Source organism: Phyllobates terribilis, unplaced genomic scaffold (assembly GCF_046119375.1).
Source record: "Phyllobates terribilis strain yellow unplaced genomic scaffold, ASM4611937v1 Scaffold_1__5_contigs__length_1240528914, whole genome shotgun sequence".
NCBI classification, from domain to species: Eukaryota; Metazoa; Chordata; class Amphibia; order Anura; family Dendrobatidae; genus Phyllobates; species Phyllobates terribilis.
The window spans coordinates 946,225,624-946,240,931 of record NW_027362761.1 but is presented as its reverse complement, the minus strand read 5'-3'; the positions used below and the strand labels follow the sequence as shown (position 1 = coordinate 946,240,931).

General features: G+C 43.2%; 1 long non-coding RNA gene across 1 annotated transcript; it reads left to right on the top strand.

Annotated features, from left to right (window-relative positions):
- The first annotated feature begins 479 nt into the window (after window positions 1–479).
- Window positions 480–14,327, top strand: LOC141172060 (uncharacterized). The gene is made up of 3 exons (XR_012252408.1): window positions 480–630; window positions 10,589–10,684; window positions 13,440–14,327. It is a non-coding gene; the product is annotated as an uncharacterized lncRNA (long non-coding RNA).
- The last annotated feature ends 981 nt before the right edge of the window (window positions 14,328–15,308 follow it).

Below are 15,308 nucleotides of genomic sequence, written 5' to 3'. Positions count from 1 at the left end.
CGTCCCGCAATCATGTGACGCGCTTCCTGTAAGCATGAGTTAAATGCTGCTGTCAGAGATTGTCAGCAGGATTTAACATGTTAACAGCTGTGGGTGGATTATTATTATTTATTATTCTAGCGCCATTAATTCCATGGCGCATTACATGATTAAAAGGCTCCCTCTCCCACCCGATCAACAAGAGGGTGACCAGGACCTGGTCATGCACCTTGTCTTTGTGTGTGCACATAACGCTATATCCTGTTTGAAATATGAACATGTGTTATGATCAATTGTCTGATGTGTCAGTTATAGGGTCAGTATAGGTCAGTGCAGGTAGGGTATCAGAATAGTAGAAGAGTAAAGCTAAGGGGGGCACTATAGCTTAAAGCAGATGTAGTTGTAAGTTAGGAAAGAGTTAAGGGGTTTGGGAGCTGCTCAGTGTGGGAGGAGCAGGTTCAGTGAAGGACTGGGACTTTTCCTGGTTGCAGTCAGTTTGAGAGGAAGTGAGAGATGTAAGGAGAGTACAGTTGGTGGTCCAGGGGGCACCGTTGACACGATCTGTCCAGCAGCAAAGGACCCATATTCAGATATTCTGAACCAGACATTTCCTAACGTTCGGGACCTACGGTCCACAGGATCCACAGAGAGGTGTGTGTCCAAAAGCCTTCACTGAAGGGGAAGTCGGAAGGGAAATAGACAGTACGGGATTCTTAAAACTGCGAGGGTCTCATAGGCCAATAAGGTCCGCTATGGAAGGGTCAGCTCAGGACAAACGGACAGTGAACATCAATACGTGCGGTGTATCAGACGGTAACCCTGGAAATGTATGTGAACAATGCTATGTGCTGTATGAAGTTGATTGCAAGTGTTCTAGTGAAGTTCTTTTTTATAAAACTTAATGGAAGTCCCTAAATATGTGTGCGGCGGTTCCTGAGGTGAAAGAACCAAAGACAGCAGAGATCTGCAATCCAAACGTGAGTGTTCTGCACAACACAGGAGAATTGGGACATTTATCTTTGTCAGGGGACCAGGGTATGGGAACACATCAGCCCCTCGCCATAACTACTACCCTGAGGTTCCTACAGTGACATGATCGCAGGGGACCGATGGTTGCCATGGCAGCAGGAGGTCAAATAATGACTACCTGGACTGTCAGCTACAATGGCCTGTTAGACCATGCCTGCAGCATGGTCCAAAAGGCGTTCTCTCAGAGTAAGGACTCGCTCACATGAGTGTATAACATGGCCGAGTGCTATCTGATATTTTTTCGAATAGCACTCTGCCCAATGTTATACTATGGGGCAGTGCAGATCCGCTATTATTTTCTCATGACTTTCTGTATGAAAAACAATTGTAGTATGCTGCAATTGACTGCGAGACTCGGCTCATATGCACCCATAAAAAAGTACATATTTAGTATTGTCAAAGCCAGAATGACCTGATCTATAAAACTGTCACACTAGTTAACCCCTTCGTGAACGCCGTAAGAAAAAAACATGTTTTTTCATCATACCACCCAAAAAAAGTGGAATAAACGTCAAAATTTGTATGTCAATAAAAATGGTATCACTGAGATTGTCATTTTGTCCTGCAGAAAAATAAAAAAGCTGTATCTCTCAGAATATAGTGATGTAAAAACAATACTTTTTTCTATAACACTGTTTTTATTGAGTAAAGGCAGAAAACATAAGATATAAATGTGGCATAGCTGTAATCAAACTTACTCGAAGAATAAAGCTGTCCTATCAATTTTACCACACACGGAATGGCATAAAACACACACACACGCGCACACACAAACTTGTTTCACCAATTTATTAAAAAAAAAAAATCCCACACAAGTCCATCTTAGTCCAGGAATCAGATGTAGTCCACAAATGGAAACCTGAAAACATAAAAGGATAGAAATAAAAACAAGACACTATCCCTCGTTCACCACCAATTCATTTGTGAAAAAGTTCCCACGCTTGTCTGGCGTAGTCAAGCGCTTCCCACGATGTTCCCCAAATCCGGTTCACGCTGTCCGGATTTGTTAATGGGTTAGTAATGGGAGTGTCTGATAGACACCTCTCCATTACTAACCCCAGGGCTTGATGCCAGCTATGTTTTTTGACAATTCACAGCTAACATCAACTCCAAACCCCATTAACCCGATTGCCAAAGCACCAGGGTAAACGGGAAGAGGGAAAGCAACGCACCAGAATTGTGACGCGCCACTACTGGGACGGCTGCTGGCTGGTATTTTTAAGCTGGGAAGGGTACAACAACCAGGTACCTACCCAGCCTGATAATATCAGCTCACAGCTGTCTGCTTTACTTTTGCTGGTTATTAAAAATGGGGGAACTTCACGCCATTTTTTTAATTTATTAGGTTAAAGAGGTTGTCCACTACTATAAATAATGCCCCCATCGATTTAAACATTGGAAAGAAGTTTTTTTGTAATCACCTTCTGTTATTATAAGTGCCTGTGAGCAGCGCTATTGCTGACCGCTCTCTGGGCATGCACCAGCCTGATTTCACTGCACGTCACAACCCAGTATGCAGCGCACGCTTGCGGGCAATGAATGCAGAAGAGAGGGAAACCACGCGCTTGATACTGGGCTGTGACGTGTGGTGAAACTCCACCCACAACCCATCAATCAGGGGGGTGTGAGTCCTCTGGGTTCCCGGAACTTGACGTGACACCAGCGGATGTCAAAGCAGGCTGCAGCCGAGGTAACGTGGTGCCCCATGAGCGGTCAGCAATAGCGCCGCTCACAGGCACTTATAATAGCAGAAGGTGATTACAAAAAACTTCTTTCCAAAGTTTAAATCTATGAAACCATTATTTATAGTAGTGGATAATCTCTCTAATGCATTTACAGTAAACTACATACAGTGCATGTAAAAGTTTGGGCACCCCTGATCAAAATTACTGTTATTGTGAACAGTTAAGAAAGTTGAAGATGAAATGATCTCTAAAAGTTAAAGATGACACATTTCCTTGTGTGTGGGTTCTGAGTTGCCTCTCTAGCAATCCTACGAGCAGCTCTGACTGAAATTTTGCTTGGTCTTCCAGACCTTATCTTGACCTCCACTGTTCCTGTGAACTGACATTTCTTAATTACATTTCGAACTGAGGGAAGGGCAACTTGAATACGCTTTGCTATCTTCTTATAGCCTTCTCCTGCTTTATGGGCCTTTACCATTTTCATTTTCAGAGTGCTAGGCAGCTGCTTAAAAGAACCCATGGCTGCTGTTTTTTGGCACAAGGTTAGAGGAGGCTGGGTTTTTATAAAGCAGGGAAATTTGCATCACCTGGCCTTTCCTAACAATGATGATGAACAAGCCATAACCCTAACAGGCTAATTAAGGTCTGAAACCTTGGTCAAAGTTATCTGAGCACACAAATCTCCAAGTGTGCCCAAACTTTTCCCATTTTCCTTTTTGTAATTTTTAAAATGTAACAAATGACAACATATAAATTTTTGCTGCCTAAAATACAAAGGAAATGTGTCATCTTTAACTTTAGGCCTTTTAGAGATTATTTACACTTATGTCATCCATGTGCACATGTGCGGTATGTATTGTCATCCCTGCTGCCAGAAAAAAATGGACATGTCTACATGTGGGTCACATGGACACATGGTCCGTGTGGACACACGGACATGTGTGCAGCCCTATAAATTATAATGGGTGTGCCTGTGTATGTGTCTCCAAAAAAGTGTGAAAAATGACACCACACATACTGGAAACACTGATGTGTGAAGGGGGTCTAAGTGTGCATAAAATCGCGATTGGCCACAGTTTTGTGCACTTCTGAAATTTGCAATTTTTACTCAGTAACAACCAATGCTGCTTGTTTTTGGAAAAAACCTATGGAGTCAAAATCGTTGCTTCATCTGTACATAAATTCCCAGAGGGGTGTAGTTTCCAAAATGGGGTCACCTCAGGGATGGGGAGGATTCTGCTCTTCTGGCACTTAGGGGCTCTGTATATGGAATCCGTAAACCATTCCAGCAAATCTGCACTACAATATGTCGCTCCTTCCCTTCTGATCTTTCCAATGTGCCTCAAAAGTAATTTCCGATTCCATTTTGTCCTATCAGCCCTTATAAAAAAAAAGACATGGGACTAAAACATTTTAGTGGTAAAAATGCAATTATTCTTTCTTCACAGCCCAATGGTATAAAATAGTGACATACATATTAATATGCTCACTGAAACCCAAGATGAATTCATTGAGGGGTGTAGTTTGTGAAATGGGGCCCTTTTTGAGTGAATTTCCCCTTTTTACACACATAAGGGACTCTACAAACGTCCACTGTCGCCCACTATCTATTCCAACCAATTTTGTGTTCCAAAAGTCATTTGGTGCTCCTTCCGTTCTGAGCCCTGCCATGCACCCAAACAGTTCTTAAAATGGTGTCACTTTTGGGTATTTTCTGTCAGCTAGGCCCCTCAACATCACTTCAAATGTGATGTGGTCCTTAAAAAGAAAAAAAATTTGGTTTTGTGAATTTTGTTGGAAAAATTAAAAATTGCTGATCAACTTTTAATCCTTCTAACTTCCTAACAAAAATTAGTTTCAAAATTATGGTGATGTTAAGTAGACACGTGGTAAATGTTATTTATTAACAAGTGTGTGTGTGTGTGTGTGTGTGTGTGTGTGTATAACTATCTGGGTTAAGGGCATACATATTTAAAGTTTGAAAATTGCAAGTTTTTTTTTAAAATGTTATCAAAATTTTCAATATTTTCATTAATAAATGCAAATAATATTGACCAAAAATTACCACTAACATGAAATAAAATTTCAGAATCCTTGGAATATGTTGAAGTATTCCAGAGTTATTACCTCATAAAGTGACACTTTACCTTGAAATGTTTCTTATGGAGCCACTCCTTAGTTGCTCTGGCTGTGTGTTTCGGGTCATTGTCATGCTGGAAGACTCAGCCACGACGCATGGTCTTTAATGCTCTTACTGAGGGAAGGAGGTTGTTGGCCAAAATCTCGCAATATATGACCCCATCCTCTCTTCAATATGGTGCAGTTGTCCTGTTCCCTTCGCAGAAAAGCACCCACAAAGTATGTTTCTCCACCATGCTTCACAGTTGGGATGGTGTTCTTGGGGTTGTACTCCTCTTTCTTCTTTCTCCAAACACGGCGAGTGGAGTTGATACCAAAAAGTTCTATTTTGGTCTCATCTGACCACATGACCTTTTCCCATGCCTCCTCTGGATCATCCAGATGGTCATTTGCGAACTTCAAATGGGCCTGGACATGTGCTGGTATAAGCAGGGGGGACCTTGCATGCCCTGCAGGATTTGAATCCATGACGGCGTAGTGTGTTAGTAACGGTAATGTTTGAGACTGTGGTCTCAGTTCTCTTCAGGTCATTGACCAGATCCTCCCATGTAGTTCTGGGCTGATTCCTGACCTGTCTCAAAATAATCCTTACCCCACAAGGCAAGATCTTGCATGGAGCCCCAGACCGAGAAAGATTGACAATCCTGGTCTTGGCCATGGTGGAGAGGTTGAAGTGTGATTGATTGTGTGGACAGGTGTCTTTTATACAGGTAACAAGTTCAAACAGGTGCAATTAATACAGGTAATGAGTGCAGAGTAGGAGGGATTGTTAAAGAAAAACTAACAGGTCTGTGAGAGCCAGAATTCTTGCTGGTTGGTAGGTGATCAAATACTTATTTCATGCAATAATTAAATAGAATTTTATGTAAAAATCATACAATGTGTTTTCTGTTTTTTATTTTTAGATTCTGTCTCTCACTGTTAGTGCACCTACGATAAAAATTACAGAGCGCTCCATTCTTTGTGGGTGGGAAAACCTGCAAAATTGGCAGTGTATGTCTGCCCTTCTCTGGCTCTATGAAGCCAGAGCTGTCGATCAAAGAAGAGGGGATGACAGCAAGGGTGGCATCCTGATCCTTCTCTGATGCTCAGCTACATGCTGGGCTTCAAAGGAAATCTTGATTTTCACTTTATATTGTAAAACTGTGATGTTAGCGATCAGGCGACTGCAGGTTCAAGTCTCCCGAGGAAACTAAAAAAGAAATAAAATTAACTGGATCAGAAAACACAGCAACCAGAAAAAAAATCAAAACACCAGAATTTTGGGTCACCACTCCTCCTTAAAGAAAATAAAATGCAAAAAAGCTGATACTAAAGTCATATCTGCCCTAAATTGTTATCAGTAAAAGCATCAGCTCGTCATGCAAAAAACAAAGCTCCACCTAGTTTAAAATACAATAAACATTTTTTTTTTTTTTAAATATTTTGAATTTAAAGGGAACCTGTCAGCAGGTATTCCCAATATAAACTAAAACCACCAGATTTAACTTCTCTTGTACCACAGTCCAGCAATCTGTATATAACCCCCAACTCACCCTATAAATCCAAAACACCTTTTGGAATTTTCCCATCCGTTTGATGAATGTTTTTGTCCAGTGCCTGCTATATCCACGCAATTGCATCCTTCCTTAACTGGTGTGTATAACACTTCCTACTTCGTCTACCCAGTACTCTAAATCTCGTGCCCGCGCAGTTGAAGCACGTGCCTGTACAGGCGCATTTTTCTCAGCCCTACTGAGAGCAGAGGAGAGTCCTGGAACATGTATGTGCTGGTAGTAGCAAGGCAAAGGGCATCTGCAGCGGCTTGTGCTTCATCTGCACAGGCACAAGATTTACAGTACTGGTTAGACGACGTAGATGCTGGAGTGATGTTACTAATCTAAATTCCCTGGCCCCAGTATTATACTCGGCATCTACTGTCTTAAGCTGTTCCCAGCGCAGCTCCGGTTCTGTGCCGCCATCTTGTGATCGTAACTTCTCACTGGCTGGAAGTCACAGTTAACAGTCAGAAGCTCCCAATGTAAGTCTATGATGGCCTCGTCCTCGCACTGCTCTTGCTGTCAGAGACTTACATTGAGTTGAGACTTACATTGAGTTGAGACTTACATTGAGTTGAGACTTACATTGAGTTGTGACTTCTGGATTGCCCAACAAACACTGGACTAATTCGGTAGGTCATAACCTGCAGAAGACCACAATGGCATTGATAACAGATGAAGAGGGAGGCTGGTAAGTAGAACACTAGGGGCAGAGATCTTGCATTAGGGACTCCACCACTGCTGGAGTGGTGCTTTCAATGAAGAAAAAATACATGCAAATTTGCTAACGCTGTAATCATACTGACTTCGTAAATCAAAATTCAGAGTAATGTTTTACCACAGAATGTATGGTGTAAAAACAAAACTCCAGAAACCAAGGCGGTATGGAGTTTTTTTTTTCTCAATTTCACCTCACTTGGAGGTTTATCCCTATTTTCTTGTACGTTGAAAGTTAACCCCTTCCTTAACAATTGCCAATACCCATTTAAAAAGGTGGCTGCTAAGGGGCCTTATTCCCTCATGATCGGGTAGAAGTGCGATCTGGTTCGGCGTTAGGCTGTGTGCCCACGATGCTTTTTTTAAGCGTTTCCGCAGCGGCAAAAACGCTGCAGAAATGCTTAAACGCATCGTAGAAGGCCTGCCATGTCCCCCAATGATAATCCGCATGTGCTGTGCACATGCTGCGGAAATTTCCGCTGCGGATTATCATTGCGGAAAAAAACACAGCACTACCAATTATTTTGCGGAAGCGCTGCGTTTTCGCCGCCATTGACTTGCATTAGAACGCGCCAATTCCGCAAGACTGCATCTGTACTTGCGTAATTGGCGCGTTCTAATGTGCGGATGGTACCCGGGTGTGGAGGAGAGGAGAGTCTCATCCACACCCAGGTACCATTAAAGAGCTGTAAAAAAATAATAAAATAAAAAAATAAATATATACTTGCCCTCTGGCGGCCTGCGCTGCGCTCCTCCTTGCTTCCCGGCACTTCGCGATGGAATGAAGGACCTGCGCTGACGTCAGGTCCTTCACTCTACCGCTGCCGGCAGCCGGGACCGAGCAAAGCAAGACAGCGCGGGCCATCGGAGGGTAAGTATAGATTTATTTTTTATTTTTTGACATTCTCTCGGTCACACTATATAAATCCATGCCTTTTGCATGGATTTATATAGTGTGACCAAGTTGTCAATCACTTTCCAAGTGATCCTAAAATCGCTTGGAAAGCACTTGACAACCCGCATGCGGAAATGCATGTGAAGAACGCTTCACTTCCGCATGTCCCTGGCAGGAAAACGCATGTACAATCCGCATGCGTTTTTTACTGCCAGGGAGATGCAGAAACGCTCAGGAAAAAATCCTGAGCATTTCTGTATCGTGGGCACATAGCCTTATTCAGCGAATAATGGCAATCACATAAAAAAAAGTGAGATCCGGTGTAAAAATCATTTCTCTCTCTTCTGACCTGATATACCATGTCAGAGGAGAGATAAATGTTCCCAAGCCGCCGACGGTACTGGTGATGCCATCCCCGTCCTACCTCCTCCTATTAGTGAAGAAAAATGGAGGGCGCATGCGCCGTGATCTGCCTGCCTGCATCAGCAGGGATTTTTCCTCTTGGTTGCTGATTTTTGATCACTGTGATTGTGTAACGTGACATGGGGCAGTAGCCATGGGCAAGGTGCTCGTCTCTTGTGCCCCAACATGTTATATGAAAGTGGGGGTCCTGGCTGGGTGTGTGGACTTGTGCTGTGAGGGCACTATGCCCATGCAGGCCCCATGTAACCAATGTTACTGGTTTGCCAGGACCAGGTGTTTTACAGTTCAATGAGGAAGACCACCAGTCAAAAATAAACTTTTTACTGAACGGGAACTTGGTAGGGAATATGTACAAGAGATAGCGTGTAATTAATCTTATGAATGTTTCCTTTACTACTTGAAGCATTTTCCACAGATTCCTTTCTTTGTTTCTCTACTCTTCTCCTTTCCTCTTTCTACTTGTCCTCTGTTTCCAATGTTTCTCACTACTTCACCACAACCCAGCTCGACTCTACAGTCCTGTTTAGCAAGAGTCCTTTGCTTACTTTCTACTCATCTGACGTACTCAGTCCTGTCTTGGCCTTTACCTCCAAGAGTTATAAACTCTGGACCTTTTTGCTAGGCGTCCTCTCCCAGGACTGGTCTCCAGTAGATCACTCTGTCTCTTAGTCACTTCTGCTCCGGATCTTGCTATCTTTCTTTTGGTCTCCTCTCACTTTAGGGACACCTGAGAATGCGGCACCGTTCACAGTGGACCTTAGGTCCTCTTTCTATGCACTCCAGGCCCTATCTGCCTCTTTGACAGGAAATTGTCACTTTTCCTTCAACTTAACCCCTCCCACTCTGGGCTAGTCCCAACCAATAACGCTAACTATCCATACGGTCAAACTACACACACTATATCAATATTACTAACACCTTTTAACCCACATCAGAATTCACATTATACATCACAATTCACATTACGCCACATAACACTAAACTTGTTTCTTCAAGGGGGAATGTGGGCAATATATCCATCTCCTTACAATTGCAAGATGTATACATTTGTTCCAGTGTGCACTACAAGCCTGATGATTTCCATTAGTTAGGCAGACTTTGGACATTTCCATTGATGTTCCAATAATGGCCTAGCTATAAAAATGATGTGACTAAACTGTAAGGTTTTAGGAATTGACCAATTAAGAAAACCAAGCCAAATAGAGATCGGGTTTCATTAACTAATAGAGTTTTAAATAGAATTAGTTGCCTTTCTGCCCTCGAGCAAGTGTTGGATACTGAAGTATTGAGTTTACAAAATCTGGATAGGTACAAAAAAAATAAAAAAATGATTTTAAGCCATTTTCCCAATGAGAGTGGCCTTTTGATGCTTTTTTTTCCCTTTAAATATAGATATCTATGCCAATCATTATTTGTGAATCGAATGGCCATTTTCACTTTCAATGACTCCTTTTTTTTTAAATTTAAGATTAAATGGAGTCATTGTAGAAATGAGAGTGAACCCCTTTTAGATATTGAGACATAGGAAATAGAAGATAAAAACAGATTTGAGAAATATGGGAGTGGTAAGTTTTATTATTATCATGAATTCTTAAACACTTATAAAAATCCTCGTTTAATGCTATAAAAAACACAAGAAAACCACATTCAACTAAATAATTATCTGTTAGTAAATAATTTTTTTAAGATTAATGCCAGCGTTTCTTTGAAAAAAAGCTCAATATAATATAATATAAGGAAAAAGAGGTAGAGGATAGTTTGAGCTTGGAACTCAAAGGAGTGGAGCGGCGGCGTTCCTTGGGTAATCAGCGGCAGCGTTCCTGATGCTACATATCTTGCTCCTGTCCCCAACTGGAGTAAGATGTGTAGCACTGCACACGCCACTTGTCCGACTCCTGATTCATCAAAAGGTGTGCACTATTTGAATCGGGAGCGTCCAGCATATGTTCTCAACAAGACTGGAGTGAATAATGCCGGTCTTGTTGAATTGGTTCCTGAATATATACATTTCCGTGTATATGCACACCTATAGGTGGCACAGAGCTAAGCAGGGCAAGAACTGCTGTAAATGGCAAGTGTGGTGCAGGCTGCAAAGTGGCCTGAGAAGGGCCAACTGGACCAACCCGCCAGATGGGTGCACTATGAACCTCTTCCTACTTGCATGTGTCTCTTGTAATTTTTAGGTCCTGTGCAATGTCGTATATGCATCCTGCCCCTGTCCTACAAATTAAAAGAGATCGGGCTTCCTGAAGGTATGAGGAGCGTCACAGCACTGGCAGGTGAGGAATACTGATGTGGCCATTGGACCAGTTCACTTATTTCTAGGAGGAGGAATACAGTAACTGTCCACTATTAATAATGGCTGAATAGCAAGCTGCTGTTTCTGTGGGATTAGATGAATGAGCCATTCCATACACAGCAAGCAAAAACCACCAAGTGATTTTGCAATCGAGTGTTCCTTAAAGTTGTAATGAACACAGATCTCCAATTCAACACTGGCTACATCATGTGCCCCTATAGATTAAGCGAAGAGGTGATGAAATGCAGTGATATAAATCTGGTGAACTCATTTATGTGAATTTGTGAATGTCACCCTGGCCTGATATCACATTTTCCAACAATGAAGAACACCGGGGAATATAGTCATTAATGGCAATCCACACTGCTATGACAGTAGAAGTCGTGTACAGTACAGTGCTGTGTCAGGAGGTTATTCCCTAGTTTTATGTGAAATTCTGATGAGTATGATGTGTGTGACTTTTATTTCCCTGCCGTGATACAGGAATGTAGGCATGGAAGATGTGTAGTCTATGGAGACCATGTTTGTGTGTTTACTAAATAACAAGACACAAGTGAGTGATCGGAAGATCTTTATGATCTAACTCCTATTTCTATATGTCTTATGTTTGATGTAAATGCAGTATTCTTTCTGTGTCATGATTTTTCATGGCAAAATTGTTCAATGGAGCTTTTTTTGGGGAGGATGGGGGGGGGGCAGAATTGGGACACTAAAAGGGCTCAACCACACGTCCAATTTTCACAGCCACTATACATTTATCTACAGCGTTGGTGGGAACCTCAGGCCCGTGGGGCATTTACGACCCTCAATGACCTTTAATCCGGAAGATTCCCGGGGACTGCAGTGCTTGGTCCAGCAGCTGTAGTTTGCGGGCCGCCAGCCCTATAATTTCTTCTTGCTCTGTGAGCACGGGCACGCAGTGGTCAGGACAGAATGCTGAGGCACGTACAATGAAAGATTACATCCTGACACCAGTGCCAGCATCAAGACGTACTTTGAGGGCGGAGTTGGTGCACATTTTATGTGGCCCCCGAAGGATGCTATAAACATCTAAATGGCCCTTTGTTAGTAATAAAGTTCCTCACCCCTGATCAAATGGAATCAATCACTGTGCGTTTTCAAGTGTGGATTTTTCTTTGTTGGCAAAACAAATGAAGACTTGTCTTACCTTGACCTGTAAACAGGAGCTGGAGAGCAAAAAAGCACAATATTTATTTTACTCACTTAAATAGCGTCATTAATTCCAGAACGCTTTACAGACATTATCCATTGGGGCTCACAATCTAGATTCCCTATCAATATGTCTTTGGAGTGGAGGAGGAAACCCACACAAACACGAGGAGAGCATACAAACTCCTTGCAGATGTTGTCCTTGGTGGGATAGAGCCTTATCTGGTGATAAATAGCAAAGTAATAATTAGTACTTGCTCACCTGGTGAAGTTGTGTAACAACACAATAATCAGCTGCAGTAGATCCACGGGTCATAAAAACCAAGAGCTACTCAGGTGGAGTGTTGAGTGGTTTTTCTGCGCTGCTGGTAGAATCCCACAAGAAGGATCCAGGACACACGAGGGATGAAGCAATGCGGTTTTAATATCTATCCATTATTCACGTATACTATACATTTTATTCCATTTATTCAATGGATTCAATCACTGTGTGTTTTCACATGTGGTTTTTTTTGTTTTTTTTATGTGGACTGATTGTCAGCAAAAAAAATTGAGACGTCTTGCTTTGTTTCAGACCAAAATCGCTCATTAAAGTGAATGGAAAAAAGAAGACATACACAGCATTCAGATTACACACAGATGGCATTTGAGTGCCTTTTTCCACTGATTAGTTGGTATGAGAAGCTTTTTTTTTTTCTGTACAAGAAAAACACGTCGCTCACAGACTTAACGTGGATCCAGAACACTGAGGTTAAAACAGTTGATTTTTTTTTCTCAGATGTGAAAAATGCAGAGTGAGTTTGGTCTAGCTACAAATCAGTCATCAACTTAAAACCCTGGATAACCACTTAAGTAACCAAGTGAAAAGTGACAATAGCAAGATTGTTGGTGCGCTGCAAGAAGAACAGTAAGAATAAGGCTATGCGCCCACGATGCAGAAATGAAGCAGACATTTTCCTGAGCATTTCTGCATCTCCTTGGCAGAAAAAACGCATACGGATTTTACATGGGTTTTTTCTGCCAGGGAGAAGCGTTTTTTAAGCGTTTTTGCATGCATTTCCGCATGCGTTTTTTCAAATGCTTTTCCAAGCGATTTTGAGCATCACTTGGAAAAGTGCTTGACAAGTTGGTCACACAATATAAATCCATGCAACCGGCATGGATTTATATTGTGTGACCAACTTATGCTGCTTTAAATACAGCATCAATAGTGAAAAAAAGAATTTAAAACCTAAAAAAAAAAAAAACATTATACACACCTCTCCAGCGGCCCCCGGTCTCCTTCTTCGGTGGCGTCCCCTGTCCTCGGAGTCTCGCGGTGTTCTGAAAGGACCTGCGTTGACGTCATTCTCCTAATTTAGAGTCAATCACTCCCCGTCCTTTATACTCCTCCACTAAGTCATTTATTTCTCGTGCAATGTAAAAAGTGGGGATAATAGTATTATTATTATTATAAAAGATATATGTATAATTGTATGTATAAATTCTGTGACTGTTTACAAGTCTGTACTTTTTTCTTTGTATTATTGCCTTTATATTTTGTGTTATGTTCTATATCACTACAGATAACCTTGACAAAGGCAACATGTGATGCCTCTACTTCGGAAAAGTCCTATTCTTTACCCTGGGAGATGGGGGTACTCTGAGTCGGGTCCTGTGATGGAGAGATGGGGTGCAGCCGTGGCCCGGACCTGACCTGTGCTCAGGGCCGTCATATTAAAAGGATGATGTGGGCTTATCCGGGTTGAGTGGCTGATTTACGACTACGCCACCTGTGGTGCCTAGTGAAGTGCCGGTGGGATCCTCAGGGCCTACCGGGCTTTCCCGACCAGGACATGGAGTAGCAAGGTCGGGTGTCGGGGGCCGGTACCCCTCTTGCAGCCGGACTCCCTCTGAATATATCAGCATGGCGAGGACAGGTGGCGTACACCGCTCCGTCTGCATCCTGCTTGGGATCCATTTGCTGTGGAGCCACACTCTTCAGCTCCGGGCCTTCTCGGTCATGGTCCTTGACCGGGCTGAGACATTCATTGTCTGCAACCTGCCCCTCGTCCCAAGGCCGGGGTACGAGGGCCGTGTCTCCCTCCCCTGCAGGTCCACACAGGATCCACTTTCAGGGTGGGAGATCACAGTACTTGACAGTCAGAAGAACGAGCAAAGACCAATCACTATCAAAAGACTTGACTAACAAGGACCTAGAACCAAGATGGCTTTTTATTAAATATGAAATTTGAAGTGTAACTAACTTGTAAGTCCTCCACCCTCACCCACAAACTGGTTCCCCTAGCTGTTGGTTCCCCAGTCTCCCTGTAACCAGGGGAGCAGCACCTTGTGCTTAACAGCTCCCTCTGGTGGAGAAATGTGGTGTTGGATGCAAAGGTTGGGTCACGACTATCACACTGTTCTTACCTCAGAGGAGGAACACTACACTCCATTAAGAAGTGCTGCATCCCTGTGGCGGTCGAACCCTCAGGGGCGCCACAAACAATTTGCCGAAATGTTGGATTTAATCTGTTTACCTTTGTGTCGGCTGTGAATAAAATTATCACTTTATGCATCATTCTTTGTATCCTCTGAGTGCCGAGGGTCTGTGCACATGTCAGTGTGTTTCCACGGACCGTGTGTCCGTGTGCTCCACACGCTGACATGTCCGTTTTTTTGCGGATGCAAGTTCCGCAAAAGTGTCTCACGCTGAACACACATGGATGACATCCATGTGTCATCAGGATCACACGGATCGGCGCCAGGGAATCAGCGCTACAAGTAGTGCTGTTCCCCAGTGCTGGGTGCTGAACACTGCCCTCATCATGGTTCCCTGCCGGCGCTGCGATCAGCACCAGCAGGGACAATGATGAGGGTAATAGTGTCTGCTCCCGCTGTGTCCCTGTGTAAAAATAAGAATAAAATAATAAAATCCTTATATTCACTTGTCCTAAGTGTCCCCCGCTATAATTCATGCGACTGATCAGCAGAGAAGCTGGGAAGAATGAGTTGCTCCAGCAAGCGGCCCTGGAGCTGAGCTCAGGAGCGGTGCCCTGTCACTCAGTGAGCGCAGCTCCGGAGCTGCTCGCTGGTGCGGCTCATTCTCCCCAGCATCAGCGGTTAGAGGATTACAGCGGGAGACATCTCCGGACAGGTGAGTATAAGGATTTTATTATTTTAATCTTATTTTTAAACAGGGACACAGCGGAAGCAGACTACTACTACCCTCATCATTGTCCCAGATGGTGCTGATCGCATCACTGGCAGGGAACCATGATGAGGGCAATGTTCAGCACCCAGCGCTTGGGAACAACGCTAACTGTAGCACTGATTCCCAGGCACCGGTCCGTGTGATCCTGATACGATACACACAGACACATGGGACACGGATCTCTCGGATACCGTTTTTTCCGGTACCGGAAATACACAGACATGTGAAACCGGCCTAAGGG